General features: G+C 45.3%; 1 protein-coding gene across 1 annotated transcript in view; it reads right to left on the reverse strand.

Moving 5' to 3' along the window:
- Window positions 1-23,195, reverse strand: part of slc2a15a (solute carrier family 2 member 15a) — a 197,886-nt gene that overhangs the window by 116,918 nt on the left and 57,773 nt on the right. The window lies entirely within an intron of this gene.

Consider the following 23,195-nt stretch of genomic DNA (forward strand, 5'->3'; position numbering starts at 1 on the left):
TAGCTGAGTTTCTTCCCGTTACATGGATATAAAACATTCATAGTTTATTAAATATTAACATTCCTTAGAACAGCTGCTGAGGCCAGTGCAGAAAGCAGAACAGTGTGTATAATATATATCACTCAATAATATAAGTGACAGGCCTACATTACACACTTTATTTGTATGCTTTAGGAGATATCTACAAATAAACAGTTGATATTGTTCATGAAACCAATTAGTGCTTCACATCATACCATATACAAGGGCTGTAGCCTGATATATATTATATGCTTTAAGAGCTGTATGTGTGTGTTTGAGTGTATATGTGTCTGTTGTAATTGCATGTGCCGCCAGCAGAGGTAGCTGCTGGACTAACACTCAACATTGTGGAGGAAACTTCTGTGTAGTAATGCATGGAGTCACCGACTCAGGAAGGAGACACGGTGAGAGTTGGAGCTTTGATGTCAAACACTGATGGGTTTATTCAGAGTATTCGGCCGGAGGATTCACATCACAAATCAAAGAGTCAGAGGTTCTGACCACACGGTAGAGTTGCCACGTCAATTCTGAAGAACCTCTCTCTATGCTAGACCTTTTAACAGGTTCACAGAGAGAAATCAACATCTCTGAAGGAGTAGACTAAACACTGAGTCACCTGTGTCCGACGCTCATGGCCTCAAGGATTTCACATCCTAGAGCCCACAAACACCGATAAAGAAGTGCCTCAGTGTTCCCACAACAATTACCCTACGTGCCAGTCAAGTTGACCGGTCACACACTGGTGACAACAACACATATGGCACCAAGGCCTTTCCTTAAAGGAAATAACACATGTCAGAGTAAAAGGTTATATATCTAGAAGAATTATTCCTTAACAAACATCATTGCCAGCAGTGTGTGTGTGTGTGTGTGTGTGTGTGTGTGTGTGTGTGTGTGTGTGTGTGTGTGTGTGTGTGTGTGTGTGTGTGTGTGTGTGTGAGAGATGATGTGGAAGGCAGAGTAGCTTATCTGACATCTAAATGGTGGAAAATGGTACATTCTAGCCTGTGAGCTCCCCGTTTGAGCGACTGACTATTCCTTCTCAATGTAGCATGGCATTGGATATGGGCTGAACTTGTCCTGGAATGGAATTTCTCCGGTCATTTCCCTAGAAGGAGTTTGCAAATATGTGCAGAAAATGCATGAAAACCGCACATTTTTCAAAATGGCCGACTTTCTGTGGGGCGGGGCAAATGGAAGGCAATTTGAAAGATGTCCGCAATCATAAGAGCAATGTGTATACAGCATTTTGTGCATATTGGAACAACCATATGCGAGTAGTTTGGAGGAATTTGCAACATGTAAATCGTCAAAAATGGTATATTCTCCGTTAGCTTACGACCTCCCCGATTGAGCTAGCAACTATTTTATTCCCAATTTAGCATCGCATTGGATATGGGCTGAATTTGTCCTGGATTGGAGTTTTTTTCCGATCTTTTCCCTAGGACAGGGGTCGGCAACAGGCGGACCGCGGTTCGGATCCGGACCCAGACGCCGACCTATACGGACCCGGACCTATAATTAATACATTAATAGGGGAATTCAATTTTGACGGGGCGATTCTATTTTAACCGCTGCCGACAGGGGGCGAAAGAGACAAGTGAGCGATACAGTTCCAATTCCATGAGGAAAATCTGTGCCATGATTCGGGTAGCTCGAAATAACTATATGTGACTACTGCACAATAGGGGGCGCTACTGAGCCGTTTTAGTTAAAAAAAAAAACATGATTTTTTTGTACAGTCGCGAAGAGTTCGTGGGCTGTGACGTGCGTTCCAAGTTTCGCGTCCGTAGCTCATTTTAGCACATCGCAATTACAAAAAATGTTATAGGCCACGCCCACGTTCGTCATTCGTTGCGACACTTTGAATCTTTGAAAAAACCCAATTATTTCGTCCATCCGTTCTTGAGTTAGACATTTGCGGTGTTTTTGGGGCCCCCTATAGTCCAAATGAAAATGCTTTGGTGTGCCTATTCCCCAACACAGACTGAACCTATCCACCAAAATATGTGGTGAATGGATACATTGATGAGTTATGAGCATTTATTTCTAATCCACACCTTTTCGCTAATACGTTTTCATTAATGGCGGCCATATTTATTACCTGAACATGCTCATTTCCTACTGTAATGTGTCTGACCCTCCACCGATGCTGTATACTAAGATTGGTGTTGATAAACAAAAAAGTTAAATTTAGGATAATATTTCACTGTTTTTAACATTATGCTAATTAAAAAAAAATCAAAGTAGGCGGAGCTTAGGGGTTCAAGAGGACTTTATGTAGAGCAGTTCCACCCGGATAAGTGGGCAAAATGTCAGGTCCATGGGACTTACGGTGCGACTATGTACATTTTTCAAAAATGTTTTACATATAGGTGGCGCTAGCGAGCATGTTGGCAATTTTTAACCCATGGACTCCAGAATGTCAAATTTTTCACCAGTCCTGCCGTCCGTGCAAAATTTCGCTGCTTGAATGGCATCGTGAAGCCCTCAAAAACAGGTTTTAAAGCACACAGGAATCATAACATGAATTCTATGAATAAGAATAGGTCTTCGCACACTTCGTGCTCAGGCCCTAATAACCCGGAGCTGTCTCCACAGGGAGTAGGAACAGATTTTAGAATCTGGCAAAGAGCAGGTACTACCAGAGTGTATGATCTCTTTGACAGTGGAAGACTTAAAACATTTGAATCACTGAGAGCTCAGTACCATTCATCTATTTGCAGGTCAGACATTGTCTGTATAAAAAATGTAATTCTTTGGAAATTTCAAGAGACTACTTGTCCCAATAGAGATGTTTTTCCTTGATCACAAAGAGCTAAAACACTTTATATCCAACTTCCACTCGGAAAGGTTAAATCTAAATGCAGACAAACTTGGAGGGTTGAGAACATCTTAGTGTAGTTAAGTGTGTGATGCATGATGATATGTGGGTTCAAATCTTGAAGCTACCTTCGAGGATTTCAATTTGTAATAGATATAAAGAGTTACAATATAATATTCTTCACAATATTTACATATCTCCTTATATCTATCGTAAATATAAGGCGGAGACAGTGTTGTAGTCAAGTCACCGATTCACGAGTCCAAGTCACTCTCGAGTCCCCACTGTCCGAGTCCAAGTCCGAGTCACCTAGGGAGAGTCAAAGTCTGAGTCAAAGTCTGAGTCAAAGTCTGAGTCAAAGTCTGAGTCAAAGTCTGAGTCAAAGTCTGAGTCAAAGTCTGAGTCAAAGTCTGAGTCAAAGTCTGAGTCAAAGTCTGAGTCACCCAATATCCCACCCATATCATATGAAAGCTGAGCTAGCAGCCACTGAACTAGCAGCCAGGAAAGAGGGTTTCCATAATTAAAGGGTGGTTTTCAATATAAATAATGTGGGTTTTTTAGGCGGAGATTAGAATTAATTTAGTCTTACTATGTTTAATCTGAATGTACTCTGACACAGCAATATCTATATTGATTCTGACACTTCTACAGCCAACTCACAGGTCTATCATTGCTTTGATAAAAAATATTATTCATATACCCCTTTTAGTTGTGAAGATATACTCATTCATTCTGGGCATGTCATTTTCTGAAAAATAGGCCCAGGGCTTAACAGGTTAAACTGTGGAACATGATGGCTTCTGATTTTATAACAGGGTGTCTTTAACTTGAATGGTGATTTCTATTTCATTTATCTGACAGTGAGTAAGCCAGCATGCCCAAAAGATAACGAAGTGTAGATCGTCCAGCCCACAAATGCTAGCCAAGTGCCTGCATCCTTCATGTGCCATCCATGTTTGATCATGGTCCTTTTACACCCCTCACTAAAATTAAAGGAACAGCTATAGAAAAACGACAACAGCTGCATGAGATCCGGGACCAACGTCTCCATCAATCACATAAATCCCCATATTGTATGCAATCAGTGTGTGACCAGATCCCTACAACTCTCCCTGATGAACTGGAAAGTGTTGGGTATCACCTCAACTGTTATCAGCGCTTTACTTGCAACCTTCATCTTCTGGAAGATAATCCAGAATCAGAACCATCAACCTCACAGTGGAATCACTCCCCACGTAAATTGTCCTCAGGGTGTTCTGCGAGACCCATCTTCCCACCAGAGTGCATTTTTGCGACAAAGTTCAGATTAAAGATGGTCATCGTAAAACTGAGAGACCTGAATACTTCCCATCTTATAAGAATGAAGAAAATGCATGGGAGCAAATCGAATCACGGGCTGAGAAAATGGGTCTAGTTCGACTTCAAAGACAAGTGAAGGGCAAAGACCACTTTGCTTGTGAGGCTAAACACCATCAGTGACACGAAGGACTCACAAGAACTCAGATGCACGATTCGGTCTTGACTTCAAAAATATCTTTTATTATACAAAAGACTTTTCAAAGTAAAAGGTTTCTAGGATCAACTAGGATACTCAAAAGTTCTCTAGGTTCGAGGGAGTACAGACATGGACTTGGTGTTGAGACAAGACGAACCGACAAAAGACAAAAGGAGAGAAGGGCTATATATACACACAATAGGTAATGGGGCACAGGTGAAAACAATCAGGAGCAGGAGACCACAATCAAGCTGGCAGGTGACACACAAAGACAGGAAGTGTAGACACCTGAAAAGAGATGGTAGAGTCAATACCAAAATAAAATGCAAGGTCACAAGAATAAACACAAAACAATAAACTAAAAGAACTCCAACGCTGAAACCTTACAATCAGTCGTGCTTTAAATCTTTCCGTACAGCATTCGCCAACTACGAGCGAATCAGTATTCTTAAAGCAGGAGCTAAGGATACTAACCAAGCTTTCATGTCAGCCTCCCATGAAAAGGCATATGTTTCAGCAAAATGAGGTCCTACAGCTATCTTCCTTGCGCTTGCTGTATGCGGAAGAGCTGAAATATTGAATGGATACGAGAACACAAATTATCGCTCAGAGAAACTCCTGAAACAGCTACAGAAAGATCCAATCAAGGAGCATATCCAGTTTACGAAAGCTGACTACGACAATGCTGATGCCATTTCTTTCTGGCTTGTGTACAGCTTGAAAATCACGGTTTCTAATGCCGTTGCACGAGCTTACACTCTCGGAACCACAGACAAGTACAAAAACGTTGCTCTCCTACTTCGCCAGAATATTCTGCAGGCTTTCAGAGAGTCCAAAGACCTACAGTGGCCGCCAACAGCTGACGACATGGAGCTCACTCCTGAAAATCTCCTACCCACAGACCTCGTCCGGTTTCTCAGCATGGTTATGGCTAGCAAGGAAGACATGGAGACGAATTAAAGGATGAAGCGCCTGGTATTCTCCATTGGGCAAGACCTGTGCCGTGCAGTGTCAGAGGGAGAATGGAAGTTACCAAAACACATTCTACTCTGTGTGACTGTCAGGCACTTGTTCAGAAGCAAGCCGCTCACCACAATATTACACAGGCTTGGCCACTCTGAGAGCTATGGATTTGGTTTAGAGTTGGAAACTGCCCTGACAAAGGTCCTGGACAAAGTCTCATCCTATCGGACACCCGCAATTGTGATAGGAGAGGGCAACCTGGTACACTGTGAGTGGGACAATTTGAATAAAACCACGACCAGTGTGCACGGCAGCAACATTGTCAACAGTGCTGGGGGAATCATGGTCCAGGAGGTCAAGCCTGGGTTTGAGAGCAACAAGGTCCGAATGCTACCCGTCATCGACAAGTCGCAACAGTGTAGCCTGAAAGTCAACACACCAGAAAAACTCCCAACCTTGCACTTCACTCGCGCTGACCCTAAGTTTAATGATGAATTCACAACCCCTGCAGAGAATGACACAGTCTATGCGACTGAGATGCAAGTGTACTACATCTGGCTCTTCATCAGGTACATCGGAAGCAATGGAAAGCAGCCTGTGCCTTGACTAGGGGGCTTCAGCTCTGCAACTGGTACTCCCCCACTCAGAAAATCAACAGTGGACTACTTTTATTTTTTATTTAACCTTTATTTAACCAGATAAAAACATTGAGATAAAATCTCATTTTCAATGCTGACCTGGCCAAGAAGGCAGCAACGTTACACATAACACAAACATATAAAATACAGAGAACATAACTAAGAAAACAAAAGACGAAAAAACTGTGAATTAGGACCCGCTAGCCGGTACTAGGCCAAGTGGAAACGCAACCAAAGACGGGCCGCTGACGTCACAGCTCTCTTAAACGGGGCTCCGCGCTGCAGTGGAAATTAGAGCACACGTACCCCCCACCTACACAGCAGCCCATGCACCATCACCCCCACCTACACCGCAGCCAGAACCACTGTCTTGGAAGACAGACATCACATGAATGTAATATGAAGTCATTATTCAGTCCTAATGTATCTCAGTCCCCGCTGTGGTGAAAGTAGAGTGATAAACACCTATTTTACTCAAAATTCGAATTTAATTTTTTTCATTTTAGACATGAATTACACATTTATATACAGTGTAATTCATATATTTCACTACTTTTGTGAACCTACAGATGGAGCCTCTTATTTTGGACCCCAGCATACAGCTTCCTGCCTACTGCCAGCCAGTTACCTGCCTAAGACCTGCCAAAGACCAGTATTCAGGAATGTTAGGCCCTCCCACTATTCTCCAATTTCAGGGTTTAACCAGGAGATGGCGCTATATATTAAATAACTATGGCCAAACTAAGACTTAGTTTTTCACAAGAGACAATGCAGATATTATATAAAAAACTAAAGTTAAAATCTTGTTTTTAATGCCCCAAGAGCAATAACATCTTGTCACAAGCTTTTTGGAAGAAAAAGACTTCAAGAGACCTGTAGTTGACTAATTACAGGCCTCAATAAAGTTCTGCCATTGGTTGTGAAAAACAACGGTGGACATAGTGGAAAGTGAAATTGACATTGTCGAATTTAATAAAAATACAAAATAATGTATCTGTGTACGTGTTTTATGTGATCTGCATGCACTTATCAAACATCTAATTAAAGAATGGTAGCTGTACCTCTCAAACAACCTAAACTAGTTATAAATGTTTATTTTAAATAAAGTCTTTATGACTCGGAATATGAATAAAATGGGTCCGTTACAGTTTGTTTTCATCTGATTTCAAATAAACAAAGTCTTGGCTTTCAGAATATTAAACTTGTTTCGGCAAATTTAGATGATAAACTTTAAACTTTCACACACGTTGACCGGCGAAAAACTCTGCCCGGTTCACCGACCCCCCTCTGAGTGAATACCCAAGATATCTTGGTTTGATTTGGTTTGATTTGGAGAATTTATTTAGCTACTTGGCACTAAGAGTACAGATATGTCTACCCTTTCTTTTCAGAGTGTAATATCTGCATTTTCTCTTTTGGTTTGAATAGGAGAAGGGCAATGGTTATCGACGGTACTTTTAATGCCTATTGTATACGAACTGTGTGATTTATATTGCTTTTCAAATGCATATAAGCCCCCCATTTACACTGCACTTCCCCGTCAAGAAAATGAATAGCACTTAGTTAGATCACTTTACAGATCAGGTTGGACCAGCCCTGTCGCTACTCTCTGCATTTCCTACTGCAGATAAAAAAAAAGCTACAAATATGTATTTCTTAATAAACTAAATAGGCCACCATTGGTAGCAGTTCTCATTATATACTTCTCAGTATACTTCCCCCACCCGCCCACTGTTTGTTGCTTTTTGACATGTAAATTGGTAACTACCCCCCTCTGAGTGAATACCTGTTGTACCTGTCCGGGGCTAAGCCCATAGGACGATGCTCTGATGTCATCACCCTCGCACATTGGTCATATGTTTATGAGATCACTGTGATTCACTTCTCCGCGGCTCCTCCGTGCAGAGAGGCCCCCCCCCCGTTGACACTTCACGAGCGTCTAACTCTCTCCCCCCTCCCCCGTCGCACCTTCTAACAGAACCCCCCCCCCCCCCCCCCCCCCCCCATATCTGGATTTGGCCCACAGACCTAGAGAGTAGCAAAATACAGTGAGTCCTAAACACAAGTAGTCAGGGTTCATTTATAACGCTTATTTTGATTTATTTTTCTCAAATGATGCTGTATGTTTCACTTTCTGAATGCGTTAGAATCGCACATGAAAAATATTGAAAGCTGCCAGCTGCCCTCGGCCATGTCTTTGGCGGTGATCCAAGCTTCGGTACCACAGTGGATAAAGTTAGTAATACATTTATAAGCTACTGATCAAATGTCAATACATTACATAAGTCTTATTCTCATTCATACTTAATTTATTTCTTCTTCTGTCAGTATGAACACAAAAAACTAACCGGTATTACATTTCATTCTAAAGTTTACGGTCTAAAAAGGTATTTAAAACAGATAATTTGTCGTTGCTTTTGGCATAAGCAGTCAGAGGAAACATAACGTTCTCAGTAAGATTCCTTGAAGAACTAGAGCACAAGAACCAAAGTAAGCTTTACTTTACGGTATCAAGTCAGACTGGGGGCCGGCCGGCCATCACGGAACGTGCACGAACCGATCACGACCCTCGCATTTTAAACTGTCCAAAATAAGACGCTTCATCTGTAAGTGTAGCATGTGTAATTAGCTTTTTAAACCTTTAAAGTTATTGAGGACTAGTGATGTTCAGAAGAACTAGAAACGACTATAGAGCTGTAGTGTCCCGTCAATTATGTTAAAGGAGAGGTGTCATGGCCATTTCCACTGATCATAATTCCATTGTTGAGGTCTACTAGAATAGATTTATACTGTGCATTTTTCCAAACTCACATTGGTTTCTCATACAGCATCTCTGTAAACTACTTGTATTCACTGAATTTCACTCACTGCCTTTAACGGCTCGTTGTAGCTCCAATAGCTCCAGCCCCCACCCTCCCTGTGAGCACAGTGTGCTCTGATTGGTCGGGACGTTGTGAATCGCGCTGAGCTCCGTGGAGGTGTTGTTTCCTTGTTTAGGATACATAGCCAAACACAGCCAAACTCATCCTGAGCACACACAAACTCACATCCGAAGTAAAAACAATAAGTGTGGCTTGATATTGAGTAAGAAAAAGGTTGATAAACGCTGTGAGAATGGGTCTGCAGAGAGAATTTTGCCGCGATCCCAACTGTCTGTTATCAGCCTGCAGCCAAGGAGGAGAAATCAGCTGAGCTGCCTGCTCCCTGCACACATGTGTGTGTGAGGAAGTCCGTGGATCGGTCAATTTGGACCAATCAGCGGGGGCTTAACGTAACGGCTCCGCGGACGTAACGTAACGGCTCTTCGGGATTGGTCCATTTCGTTCCGGGTACCGCTTGACATCATGCCGTACCCGGAACGAAATGAAAGACTCAAATGGGCAGTGACGTATCTCCAACGAGGCGTTTTGGGGAGGTATTTTCTGTGTTAGAGTTTTACTCGCTACAGGGTGTACTTTGAGAGTTTTGACTCTGCACACCGTTTACATGCATAAAAACCTTCATAACACACAAGGGGACGGGTAATAACCGGAAAAGCATGACACCTCTCCTTTAAGTTGTGTCATGTTTGTGATTGTCATGTTCATGTTAGTTTAGTTTATGTTCCACTTCCTGTTTTATTTTGTACTCACCTTGTCTCATTCCAGGTCCTTTTACTTCCTGCCTTGGTTCTTTTTCCCGCCATCGTCAGTGTCTGCCCTGATTGTTTCCACCTGTGCCCACTTACCTCATGTATATATTGTCCCGTCTCCCCTTGTTAGTTGTCGGTTCGTCTTGTTCGTTGTCCCAAGAAGCCAGATCCAAGCCATCGCTTAAGAGAGTCAGTGTTTTGCCTTTTTCCCTCCATGTGAGCGCTTTACTTATGTCATTTTCTTATTTCCTCTGAAAGAGTGATTTCGTTTTTTCAAGTAAAGATTATTTTTCTTCAAACCTTTTTTGTCTCTGGGTTGTGCATTTGAGTCCTCTAAACTATTGAGTCAAAGTTCCTAACAAGAGCTGTGTGAAAAAGGACCACTGAAACAAGGTATGCTTTCAAACAAAATATTTGTATAACACAAAATATCAACAAGTTATAACATCATGTAATTAATGAGTTTCTGGGGTCGTGCCCAGTAAAGAGAAAAGACCAGCATCTATTGCACATCTGTCCGTCCTGGGAGAGGGATCCCTCCTCTGTTGCTCTACCTGAGGTTTCTTCCATGTTCCTTTAAACTGTGGGTTTTCTCCGGAAGTTTTTCATTGTACGATGTGAGGGTTTAAGGACAGAGGGTGTCGTATTGTCATACTGATATTCTGCACAAACTGTGAAGTCCACTGAGACAAATGTAACATTTGTGATATTGGGCTATATAAATAAACATTGAGTGATTGATAAACACCAACAACATTGGATGACATGAGTGAATCTGTGTTTTCACAAGAGTTTTCAAGATTTCCAAAGATCGGATGTCAAATGTTCAGCTTTAAAGCTAATTATCTCATCAGACAGTGCTCTAAGGTGAGTGACTTGCATTTCTAGCAAGACCAGAGACTGTCCTGAACATTTTTCATATGTAACACATGGGGTGCCATGTTATAACAAATACATTTTAAAGGTGATTTAAGGAAACATCTAAAAATCGAGAAAATACCCTTAGACTCCAGAGGGTTAAAGACCAATCTTTATTTTAAGGTGCCTCTTAACCTGAGATATTAGTTATATAGTAATAGTATTGACAATCTAAAAAAACTGAGCAACTCAACAGTCTCTTTTCTTCTCTCTCTCCCTCCCTCTCTCTCCTGACAGCCCGTCAGTTTCTCATGCAGCTCGCTAAACAGTGGGCGGGGCTTCAGGTGATCATGCAGAGCTGCGTGTCTCCGTCAGATTCCGCAGCTGATCTGATCTCTCTCTCGCGTCCGGTTATACTTCACTCGCGTTTATGTCCATATCGATCAGATCTAGCTCTCCTGACCGGCCTTTATAGAGAGCACCAATCAAACTATTAAGAGTGAATATCGGCCGATAATGACCGGCGGCTCATCGATCGGAACATCCCTAATTATTACCGGACATTTTTGACCGGCAGGTTTTGAATTTACCGGTTTTTAATAAATGTTACCAGCTAAAAACCGGTAATTACCGGCTAACGGAAACCCTGATACACACATCAAATCAAATCAAGTTTTATTTATAAAGCACATTTAAAAGCGATTTTTGGTCGAGCCCCCCACATCTTATTGTGAGGTTGATTTCACATACACTACGCCGCTCTTCAACACTACTTTGACGTTAGCTTGTCTACATAATCGAGCAAAGCAAATTTAAATTAACCTTAACGATGCATAAAGTTACCTACCTAATAAAATATCTCTCTAACTTACAAGGATGACCTTATTTTACCAACCTCAAACAGAAGCCGTTTGTTCTACAGTATTATCCCACTTAACGCTTAACACTTCTCTATTGGAGGCTACGATTTGCATCGTTAGCACAGATGTAGCTACCACTCGCTTACATGCTAACCCAAGCCTTAACATTCATTAACGTTAGCTGATTAAAATCATAAACACATAAATATAGTACTAAAGTACTACATTTCACTTACCGCAAAACCGCATTCATGCACCGTCTGTTTTAACCACAGAGTGAGTCACAATAGTCCGATATAAGCATGAAGAATAGTCCAAACGGCACCAGCACAACAAACACGGCCGAGTTCAAGTTATGTTCCCTGGATGAGTTGAGCAGGCAGAGCCCCTGTAGCATCACGGAGCTGCTAGCAGAGAGATACAAAACAGCAGTCACTGGACAGTCCTGTCACTCAATGTGACCACGCCCTAATTTATGCATAACTTTAAGGCTTAATATAACTTAAAGTGGACCTATCATGCTATATTTGAATAATATAGTGTAGGACCATACCTATATAAGGCATATTTATACTTTTTTTTTTTCAAAATACCAAACAGATCATGCATTTTAGCCATGCCTCATTTTGCTCAATTTGACATTTTTTAGATCTGTTTTAGTAAGGGTTGATTCTGTGAGAAACAGCACCATCTAGAGGCCTGGCATATGTACTACAACGTCTCCAGCGCTTTCGAACGGCAATGCCGTGGTTGTCTCCTCCTGATTGGTGGAGTTGGGTTAGCGCCACTGTCCTGACGTCAGGAAAGTGTTCAAATCTGGATCAGTTTTTATCAGATCCGTTGCAGCCCCTTTTTTAGAGATTTGGGTATGGAGGAAAATAGAGAGGGTTGTGTTTTCTGACACTTGGTGAGTTCCCTGGAACACCGGGGACACATATTCATGTATAAAAGACGTACAAAAGTGCATTTTGCATGATAGGTCCCCTTTAAACTAAATTGCTCCCTTCTGCAGACTGCTCCTACCGGCCACTAGATGAACTGCAGTTTGAGGCACTTCCTTATAGGCCTCCCGGCTCTGCCCCAGAGTTTGCCGCTTGGTCTAGACACATTATTTGTTAATTTATCTGCAATATTGGCTGAGATATAGTGGAAAATGTGAAAATGCAGTTTTTGGCAATGGTGGCACTAATTAGCATAAAAACATACATGTGGGACATCCAGACAACATTTTAACATAGCTCATCCTTTTCTACATACTTTTTCCATTTAGGAAACACTGATTATAAGTAGAGTGGGCATGGACAATAGTGAGGAAGGCTCTCCCGGCCTGCCCATGGGCAGGCGGGGAGAGTCCTCCAGCCCTGTATGGGGCTGATTGTCCCGAGTCCCTCAGGAGCATGGGAAAACACAAGTGTTTTATGTCCAGGGGGGGGGGTCAGATACCTGCTGACCCACAGCCACCCCCCTCTCACCAGTCATGCGTTGCCTCGGCAAGCACCGACGACGAGAAGGAGCCAGACATGTCCAGGGGATAACATTTTATGAAGGGGCCTGGCGTAGACCAAGACGCCGCCGTGCATATATCTTCTACACTCACGCCGCTGAATAAGGCTGTTGACACAGCCACAGCCCGTGTAGAATGTGCACGGACCCCAGTGGGGAGGGCTCTCCCCGCCCGTCCATAGGCATGTGTAATGCACCTGCATAGCCATCCTGTTAGGCGCTTCTTTGAGAGGGCTTTTCCAGCCACACCATCCCCAAAGCACACAAACAGTTGTTCAGTGCGCCTAATGGCAGCCGTGCACTCTACATAGCATGCTAGCGCACGCACTGGGCAGAGGAGGTGCAATTTAGCCTCCCTGGCCCCAATATGGGGTGGAAGATTAAAGCCACCTAACTGAATAGCCCTTGCTCTGCATGAACTTCTGATACTCTTAGGCAGGGGCGTTGCCTGGACCTGAAAACATTCGGGGCTTAGCCCACAGTGGCGGCGGCACTACAGTGGCATTTTTTACTGCAACACTCCCCACACGCACACACACAGTACACCCGCGACTGTTACAATGAAGGCTCGATAATCAGCTCACGGCATATAGGCAGGGGTAAAGTGGTATTTTTTATGAGTGGGGGGCTCACCTCCTCTAGGGGGGTCCGGGGGGATGCTCCCCCGGGAAGATTTTTTTTTAAATATTGAAGTTAAATGCATCAATCTGGTGCACTTTGAGAGCAACATGAAGAGATCTATGGATACCTCTCTCAACACCCATATGAAGCAGAACTGTAAACAGATGTTCTTTTTCTTTATGGATATTTTACTAATCACTCCCTTTTTAAACTCTATTCTTGTTTTACTGCCATATAGTATTTCATAACTGTTTTTCCTTTATTCTCTTTTTTTTAATAACTATAATGATCATATGAAGGTGTGCCGCGGAAATAATCTTTTGAATAATTTGTGACCAAACCGTTTGAGACCCACTGAGATAACTTAGACTAAACACTCAGAGAGTCCTTTAGCTTACCTGAGTCTCTCAGTCTGAGAGGAGAGGACTCTCCTCCAGCTTCTTGTGGAACAAACAGCTCCTTATGTCCGTTAGTGCAGCTAGCTAACCAGATGCTAACAACACGGTCCATGCTGGCACCTCCCTCCCTCCCCCTCTCTCTCTCTCTCTCTCTATCACACTAAATGCGCTATTGCCACACACACACACAGAGCCGAGCTTGAATGACACAAGCACACGTTTTTTCCATGCAACTCTCTGATTGGTCTGGTGTCATGCCTCTGTTGCATTCACTGAACACGGGAAATTACAGTGCTGCCGTCCTCTTGTGTCATGATGAGGTTCACGTAAAGAACGGTTAATGTATTATATTATTGAGGGAGAATTGTCCGGGGCTACAGAAAAAACATTCGGGGCTAAAGCCCCGGATGCCCAGGCCAGGCGACGCCACTGCTCTTAGGAGTAAAGGAGTGGTTCGGCCTGAGTGTCGCCCCGCTACGGTCACCCCGGATCAAAAGACAACTTGGGTGTACCGACAGAGCGGTCAGCTCGGACACTCTTTTAGCCGAAGTCAAGGCAAGTAGCAATGCTGTCTTCCATGACAGTGCTACTAGGGAGGAAAGCTCCAGAGGCTCAAATGGTTCTGTGACCAGAGCCTCGAGCACCAACGGCAGGTCCCATTGCGGGGCGGAGGCGTGCACTACCGGGCGCTGCCTCCTGACCCCCTGCAAAAACCGCGTCATAAGCGGCTGACTGAAGGCTGACCTGCCTCCAAATCCCTCATGGCAGGACGAAATGGCTGCTGCATACACCTTAATTGTGGAATGAGCCAGCCCCCTGTCCACCAGTATCTGTAAGTAGGTAAGAATAGAGCCCAGCGTGCACGACAGAGGCTCTAGACTCCTTCCTTCACACCATCCAATCCAATCCCGCCCACTTTGGCCTGTAACAAGCTGTGGTGGATTCTGCTCTTGCTGCTTGGATAGTCTGAATAACGTTATCAGACAGCCCCACCTGTCTCAGCCTGTCCCTCTCAGGAGCCAAGCCTGGAGAGGTTGGCCCAGAGTGGGTAACGCCCCTATTGCACCTGCTTCCTGAGACAGCGCTCCCCAGACCTGAGGAATCGCTCAGGGCTGGCCCACCATCATCTGTGTTACCCCTGCGTTACCACGGCGCCAGGCGGCGATCTGGGGCCACCAGGATGATTGACAGCTGTTCCCGCCTCACCCTCTCCAGGAGGGGGGGGATAAGGTGCAGCGGTGGAAAGGCGTAAAGCAGCTTTCTTGGCCATGGCTCGTGTGCAAACGTGTCGACCCCCAAGGGCGGGTTGTCCCACCGAGCCAGGGAGAACCACAGGGCACAGTGGCTGTTGCGCCGATTGGCGAACAGGTCCACCTCTGCTCTACCGAACTGAGTCCAGACCTGCTTCACCACCTCCGGGTGAAGCCTCCACTCGTCTGGCAGGGGTCCGCCTCTTGACATGAGGTCGGCCCCCCTGTTCTCCCGTCCCGGGATGTGAAGAGCCCTTAGAGACAACACAATCTGTGAAACCCACAGCCACAGGTTCTCTGCTGCGGTCAACCAGGCTATTGAGCGGACTCCGCCCTGCCTGTTGATGTACGCCACTGTGGTGCGGTTGTCGCTCCTTACTAGCACCTGTTTGCCCTGTATTAAGGGTTTGCAGTGCTGTAGGACCAACATCACTGCTTGCAGCTCCAGGAGGTTGCTGTGCCGCCAGAGGCCAGCAACCACCCACAGCCCTTTCTCGACACGTCCCCCCCCATCCTGTCACTTTCTTTTTCTTTGAAGCGTCTGTGAAGACTGTGATATAGGAGGTTACCTGCCCCAGTGGAGCTCCCCTCTGCAGATTCTCTGGGGACCCCCAGAATCGGAGGTTGCTCTCTACTGAGGGGGGGGGATGGCCACCAGACGTCGTTTGTGTCTTAGGATCTAAACGAAGACCGGTAAACCACATCTGCATGCGACGTGCATGCAGCAGTCCGAGTGGCACTACGGAGTGAGCAGCCGTCATGAGACCCAAAGTCTGCATGATAATCAAAGCTGTCACCGTCGCCCCCTGACGCAGCCTGCAGACTGCCCGCAGCAGGGATGCCTGTCTGCTTTCTGTCAGGGTGACACGTAGTCTGCCTGCATCGAGCATCACCCCCAGATATTCTACCTGCTGGTGAGGTATGGGGGAGCTCTTCTTCCAATTGACCGCAACTTCTTTTTCAACCCAACTTGGTTAGGTGTAGGATCAATTGGGCTGTGTGCAGTATTGCCCATTCCCTGGACCTGGCCATAACTATGAGGTCGTCCCTCATGCCATGGTCCCGCAGCGGTTGCAGCGTCATGGCTGAACGTGCGTGGGGATAGGGAGTAGCCGAACGGCAGTCTGTTGTACTCGTAGGCTACCCCCTGGAAGGCAAAACGCGAATACTTTCTGTGCTCTTGGAGCAATTTCGCCATGAAAGTAAGCGTTCTTCAGGTCGATGGTTGTGAACCAATCGCCTGGCTGCACCAGTCTCAGTAACTGTTTCATAGTTAACATATGGAACTTCTTGCATGCAATGTGCTGGTTCAGGCATTGAAGATCCAGAATGGGCCTGAATTCTCCTGTCTTCTTGGGAACCAGGAAGTACAGGGAATAATGCCCCTTCTCTCTGACTTGAGAGTGCACATGCTGAGAGGAAACCTCCTCCTGGGATGACAGATGTGCTTCTCTCCTGCCTCTGAACGGAGGAGGGATGCTGCAAAACTGGAGTGAATAACCCAGTCTCAGTGTCCTGTCCATGCGCTCTGTTAATACACCACTGATTTTCCATTCCCCATAACATTGTGTTAGGGGATGTGCAATCAGCTGCGGCGCCGCAGCTATGAAGCTGTGGTACTCTCTGGTGGCCCACTCCGCCGTCAAACCCTCCATAAAAGGAAGTTTGACCCATGGGGGGCTGACACAGAAAAGGCCGTTTTTCAATAATGTAGTTTCCACTCAGAGAAAAAAACAGCCGATTTTTAACTGAGGTCCCTGAACGCACCACGGCATGCTCCCGTGAGAGCGCGCGCTCCACCATAATGCTATTTTCTCTTAGAGAGAAATAAGCATTAATCTGAGCTTCTTCTGTCCATGAACGCGCCGCGGCCCGCTCTCGGGGGGGAGGCCGCGCGTCGTCATAATGCCGTCTCTTGAAACGGACATTATGGGGAAATGTGGAAAATGTGGAATGTGGAGAGAGATGACTCTTACTCTGGGATAAATGCAATCGTTTTTACCGAATGCATTTTACACACACATATCACTCAAGAACTAGAGTTACACTACGTAACCCACTGTTCTTCTGCGGAGGTCCCTGAACGCACCGCGGCCACTCTCACGGGGGGGGGGGCGCGCGTCGTCATAATGCCGTCTCCTTGAAACGGACATTATGGGGAAATGTGGAATGTGGAGAGAGATGACTCTTACTCTGGGATAAATGCAATCCTTTTTACCGAATGCATTTTACACACACATATCACTTTAGAACTAGAGTTTACACTACGTAACGCACTGTTCTTCTGCGGAGGTCCCTGAACGCACCGCGGCCACTCTCACGGGGGCCGCGCCTCATAATGGGTGTCCAATTAACATCGTATGAAAGCGGCCTTGCCGATCTCAACGAGACATTATGGGAAAATGTGGAATTGTGGAGAGATATGACTCTTACTCCGGGATAAATGCAATCGTTTTTACTAAATGCATTTTTCACACACAAATCACTCGACTTTGGAGCCACAGCTAAGAAGCTGTAGTATTCTCTGGTGGCCTACTCCGCTGCCAAAACCTTCCATAAAAGGGAGTTTTGGCATGGGGCCTGACACAGAAAAAGGGGCCGATTTTCTAATGAGGTTCTTGAACGCACCGCGGCAGCTCCCGTGGGGCCGCGGCTCTGTCAACTGCCATCTCTTTGAAACGGACATTATGGTGAAACATGGAAATGTGGAGAGAGATGACTCTTACTCTGGGATAAATGCAATCGTTTTCACTGAATGCATTTCTCACACACACATCACTCTCTTGAACCCGCACAGTGCTTTGACAGCACTACGGTTTATTCCACTCACGTGCACGCGCCCACCTGCTGGCTCCTATACTGGAGTTTACAGAGGGGGCGGGGAGTGTGGGACAGTGTTCTTTCCGATCCAAAGAGCCCTTCCGTAAACACGGGGGCTCCCAGGAGATCAACACGGTCCTTTTTGAAAAGTGTCATGCGGCGTGATCCCTCACCGGGATACCACACGGCGGCCATGATCAAGCTACAAATAATCGCGCTGATCTGGCGAGGTGGGGGCATCTCCAGCAATGAGCGAGATGCCCAACACACCCGTGTTTATCTGCAGTCGCCCTGTCACGCGGTAGCGTAGCAGAGCTCTTTTCAGCTCCCTGCCCAGCCTGCTGCCCGCTGGGAGCAGCTGCGCTCCGCCGCCATGGTCATCACCTAGGGCGGTGGACCTCCATGGACCGAACCCGGAAGTGCCTGACAACGGCAAACGGAGCCATCCGCCCCGCTGGAATGGCGAACGTGAATGGCACCGCCTCGGCCATATCCTGGTCCCCCAAACACTCTACAGAGGTGGTGGAGATCGGTGACCGCGATCAAACCAAGGCAGGTGGGGCATGGCCGAGATTCCAGTAATGGTGAGTCCATTTTTCGTTTCTTCTAATCTTCGTACGTTTATTTAACTCTTCGGTTGTCAGCTCGTCTGAAGAGAAATATGATAGTGGGGCGGCGGCTGGAGCCGCCTTATATACTGTGGGCCTGCGCGCGCATTCAGGTAGGCTCGCCCCGATTGGCCGGCTACGTTTACGTAAATTCAGTAGGTGAAAGCACGCACAGCATGATAGAGAGTAGTACCCATAGAGTCCAGTAGAGGGCGGAGCCTGTGAGAGATATAACTGCGTGGGACAATTTGCCAACTTTTTAACATAGCTAATCGTTTTCTACAACATTTTTCCAATCTAGAAAAGCTGATTAGAACTATATTTCAGGGGGGTGCATGATACCCCCTTCTACCCACCCAACTATATGTTTGAACTCTATCTTTTTTCCACATAACGAGCATTTTGCGCTGCTCTTTCCCAATGTCGAAGCAAAATCTGTGAAAGCATACAGCACGATGCAGGGTGTGTCTCTGGACATCTTTAGACTGGAATAGCGGGGTCGTGCCCACGGCCAGTACGTGAACTCGCCTCGCAGGTGCACACGCCAGGACAGAGTACATCTGACTCAAGACAAAACGTGCTCGAATCCGAGTCCAAGTCGGAGTCATTGTGCGCGAGAATTCACAAGTCCGAGTTCGAGTCCGCGTCAATCAGTGCGCGAGTCAGAGTCGAGTCACGAGTCCCGAAAATCCGCACTCGAGTACTCCATCTCTGGGCGGAGACCTCACCAAATTGCCCAAAAGGTAAGACTGATGTAGGGACTAGGCTGCTTGTTTGTCCTCTTAAACATCATGAGGATGATGTTGCTCTTAAAGCTGGCCAGGAAAGTCATCATGGTGAAATGGGTCAGGGAGGACCCCCCTTCTATCTTCATGTGGAAGACACTGATCTCAGAGGTTATGAACACTGTCTGTGTCAGGCTTGGGGGAAATAGGACCCAAATGCAGAACACCTGAGCCTAATCATATGATGACACCTGTTGCACACAATATATAGCAACCAGAGTGCATCAAGACTCGGTCAGAGGTCCACTTCATCCCAAAGGTGCTGGATGGCCTTGAAGTCAGGCTCTTTCTTTTTGTTATAGAGCCGGCTTTGTTGGTAATGTTGAAACAGGAAAACACCTTAAACTGGAACATGGGTCCTCATTAAGAGCAGGCAGACACATTGAGCTTGTCTGGGGCTGTATTGTGTACGTTTCTTTTGACGTAACGGAGAGACCGGAGCGGCTTCGCGCTCGGGCTGCGGCCTGCTTTACACCTGCTGTAGCGGAGGCCTGTATCCACCTGCTCCACCTGTCGTGCTCTACGGTGCCGAGGAGGTTTTACCACGGGGATATCGCGGAGAGACCGGAGCGCCTCTACGTTTCGGGCTGGACCTGCTTCGCCTATCCTGTACTGCTGTGCTGAGGAGGATCTTCACCGGGGACATCGCGGAGAGACCGGAGCGCCTCTACGCCTCGAGCTGGGCCTGCTTCGCCTATCCTGCTGTGCTGAGGAGGTTTTGCACTGGGGTCATCGCGGAGAGACCGGAGCGCCTCCACGTTTCGGGCCTGCTTGCGCACCTATCCGGATGCTGTGCTGGTCTGGGAAAATGGCCCCTATTGTGATTCTGCTATGCCTGTTAGCTATTTTGGACAATGAGAAGTTTTCTCGTCATCCGGAGAAGTCGACTGGGTTCAGGTCTGTTCTACCGCCCGCAGTGGACATCCCCTGTAAAGGTTCGGATGTCTTACACAAACATTTACCGGTCACCTTGTCGCAGACAATCTGCTCGACAAAATATGTTTGTCTTTTTTGTTTGCCTGCGATGATGGTTCTTCAGGACTGCTTCTTAAGCTCTAATCAAACTCTCGCAGACTTTTCCGGTGATTCTAAAGTAGATGACAATGTGTGTGTGTCGATTAAGAGGAAAAGATGCCTGTTTTTGTTGTTGTTATTACTGTCAGGAAATGTTCAACCTAACCCTGGTCCGCCCAGTAGTAGTAGTCAGATCGCTACTCCTGCTGATTTTAAAGATAGATCTGGGTTGGGTTTCATCCACTTGAATGTGCGCAGTCTGTTAGGTAAACTAGATTTTGTCCGCATTTGGGCGAGCTCGACTGACGCTGACGTCATTGTGTTATCAGAAACATGGCTAAATAAAACTATTTTGGCCTCTGACATATCCTTAAATGGTTATAATGTGTATCGTACCGACCGGCCTAATAAAGGTGGTGGAGTTGCCATTTATGTTAAGAATAAGTACAGTGTAACCACATTGATCTCCAAATCTGTCAGTAAGCAATTCGAATTTTTAGCCTTAAATATAGAAGTGGCAAAGGGGCAACAAGTCATGGTGGTGGGCTGTTACAGACCCCCCTCAGCTGTCAAGGACTCCTTGTCTTCACTAGCAAAACTTTTATCACAACTAGACTACAAGGAAATAGTGCTACTTGGAGATTTTAACTGGGACTGGTTAACTGCAGTATCAGAGGATTTTAAAAACCTTTGTATCTCTCTGAATGTTACTCAGATTGTTGACAGTCCTACTCGCCCTAACGTTAAGTCCCCTAATAAATCATCCCTAATTGATCTCATTCTAACTAATGTTCCCTATAAATACCCATCTGTGGGAGTATTTGCAAATGATGTGAGTGACCACTGTGTTGTAGCCACAATTAGGGACACTAAGGTCCAAAAGGTTAAACCTCGTATTATTATTAAGAGACACATAAAACATTTTGTGGAGCAGGGTTTTGTTCATGATCTGTTTGGGTTTGATTGGGGAAAAATCGATCTGTGTGCTGATGTTGAAACTGCATGGTCTTATTTTTATCTTGGTTTTATGGAAATTATAGATAAACATGCACCCCTACGTACTTTTAGAGTAAAGGGACGAGACAATCCTTGGTTTTCTGCTGAACTGTCCAGTTTCCTACATGAGAGAAACAAGGCCTGGGCAAAGGCTAGGAAATCAGGCTCAGAGGTAGAATGGCTGCGTTTTAGGCAGCTAAGAAATAGCTTCACTTCACATGTCAAAAGTACTATTTGTCAGTTACTACAGAAAACCTAAATAATCCTAGGAAATTTTGGAAAGCCATAAAATCGCTATCCACCGGTGAGATCCGAAATGAGCTACCTCTGTGCATTACCACAGCATCTGGCTCTATATCGGACAGGGCTACTATGTTAAATTGTTTTAATGAGCATTTTGTGTCCTGCGGTTCTATGTTTGATTCTGTGACTAACTCTGCTTCTGTGAACACCACAGTCTGTGACTCTGAACAATGTGGTCTGGAAAACCCTTTCAGTTTTACTCCTTTTACTGTAAATGTTGTTCATGAAGCTTTATCTAAGTTAGATCCTAAGAAACCGGCTGGCCTGGACAACGTAGAACCTTTCTTTTTAAAGATAGCTGCAGATTTTATTGCTCCACCTCTCACTACTCTTTTTAACCTCTCCCTCAGCACAAACACAATTCCTAAAATATGGAAGTCAGCATATGTCCTGCCTTTACTAAAAGGAGGGGAGGCAACTGTTTTAAATAACTATAGGCCAATCTCGAAATTGTCAGTTCTGGCTAAGGTTCTTGAACGCCTAGTGAGTGAACAGGTAAAGGAGTTTTTATGTAACAATGACATTCTGTCTAAACATCAGTCAGGCTTCAGAAAGCAACATAGCACCATCACTGCCACAATGAAAGTGGTGAATGACATTACAAGTATTTTGGATAAAAAGCAGAGTTGTGCAGCTCTATTTATTGACCTTTCCAAAGCGTTTGACACAGTCGATCATCACATCTTAAAGCAGAGGCTACTCAGTATTGGCTTATCCAGCCATGCAGTGGGGTGGTTTGTGAACTACCTCTCTGAAAGGTCCCAATGTGTTCACTTTGATGGGCTGTCTTCTGAGTGGTTGAACATCACTAATGGTGTTCCTCAAGGTTCAGTTTTAGGTCCACTTTTATTCTCCATCTACATCAATAGTTTAGGTGAAAATGTGGATGAAGCTACTTTGCATTTTTATGCGGATGACACCGTGATGTACTGTGCAGGTCCCTCCATTAAGGAGGCGGTTGTTAAATTACAGGCTGTTTTTAACATTATTCAGACTCAGCTCTCTGAACTAAGCTTATTTTAAATGTTGAGAAAACCAAAGTAATGCTCTTTTCTAAAGCTAAAAAGACTCCAGAGACTGCTTTGGATATTGTGACTATGCAAGGACAAGTACTCCAAGTGGTTAGCTATTATAAATACCTTGGTATCTGGCTTGATGATTGTCTTACTTTTAAACTTCAGGTCACTAATCTGCTTAAAAAACTGAGGGTTAGACTAGGTTTCTTTTTCAGAAACAAGTCCTGTTTCTCTTTTGAAGCCAGGAAAAGGCTAGTCACTGTGACCTTTTTACCTGTGCTAAACTATGGTGATTTGATATATATGAATGCACCTGCCCATTGCCTGGAAAGGTTAGATGCCGCCTATCACAGTGCTCTGAGATTTGTTACTAACTGTAAAGTACTTACTCATCACTGTACCCTCTATGCCAAGGCAGGTCTGCCTTCACTTACTGGTCGGAGGCTCAGTCATTGGTACATATTCATATATAAAGCCATGCTGGGTAAACTACCTTCTTATATCTGCTCTTCGATCTCACGGACAGTGGCAAGTAGCTATTGCCTGAGATCACAGGATGTGTTTTTATTACATGTGCCAAGTGCTAGGACT

Source organism: Trematomus bernacchii, unplaced genomic scaffold, assembly GCF_902827165.1.
Source record: "Trematomus bernacchii unplaced genomic scaffold, fTreBer1.1, whole genome shotgun sequence".
NCBI classification, from domain to species: Eukaryota; Metazoa; Chordata; class Actinopteri; order Perciformes; family Nototheniidae; genus Trematomus; species Trematomus bernacchii.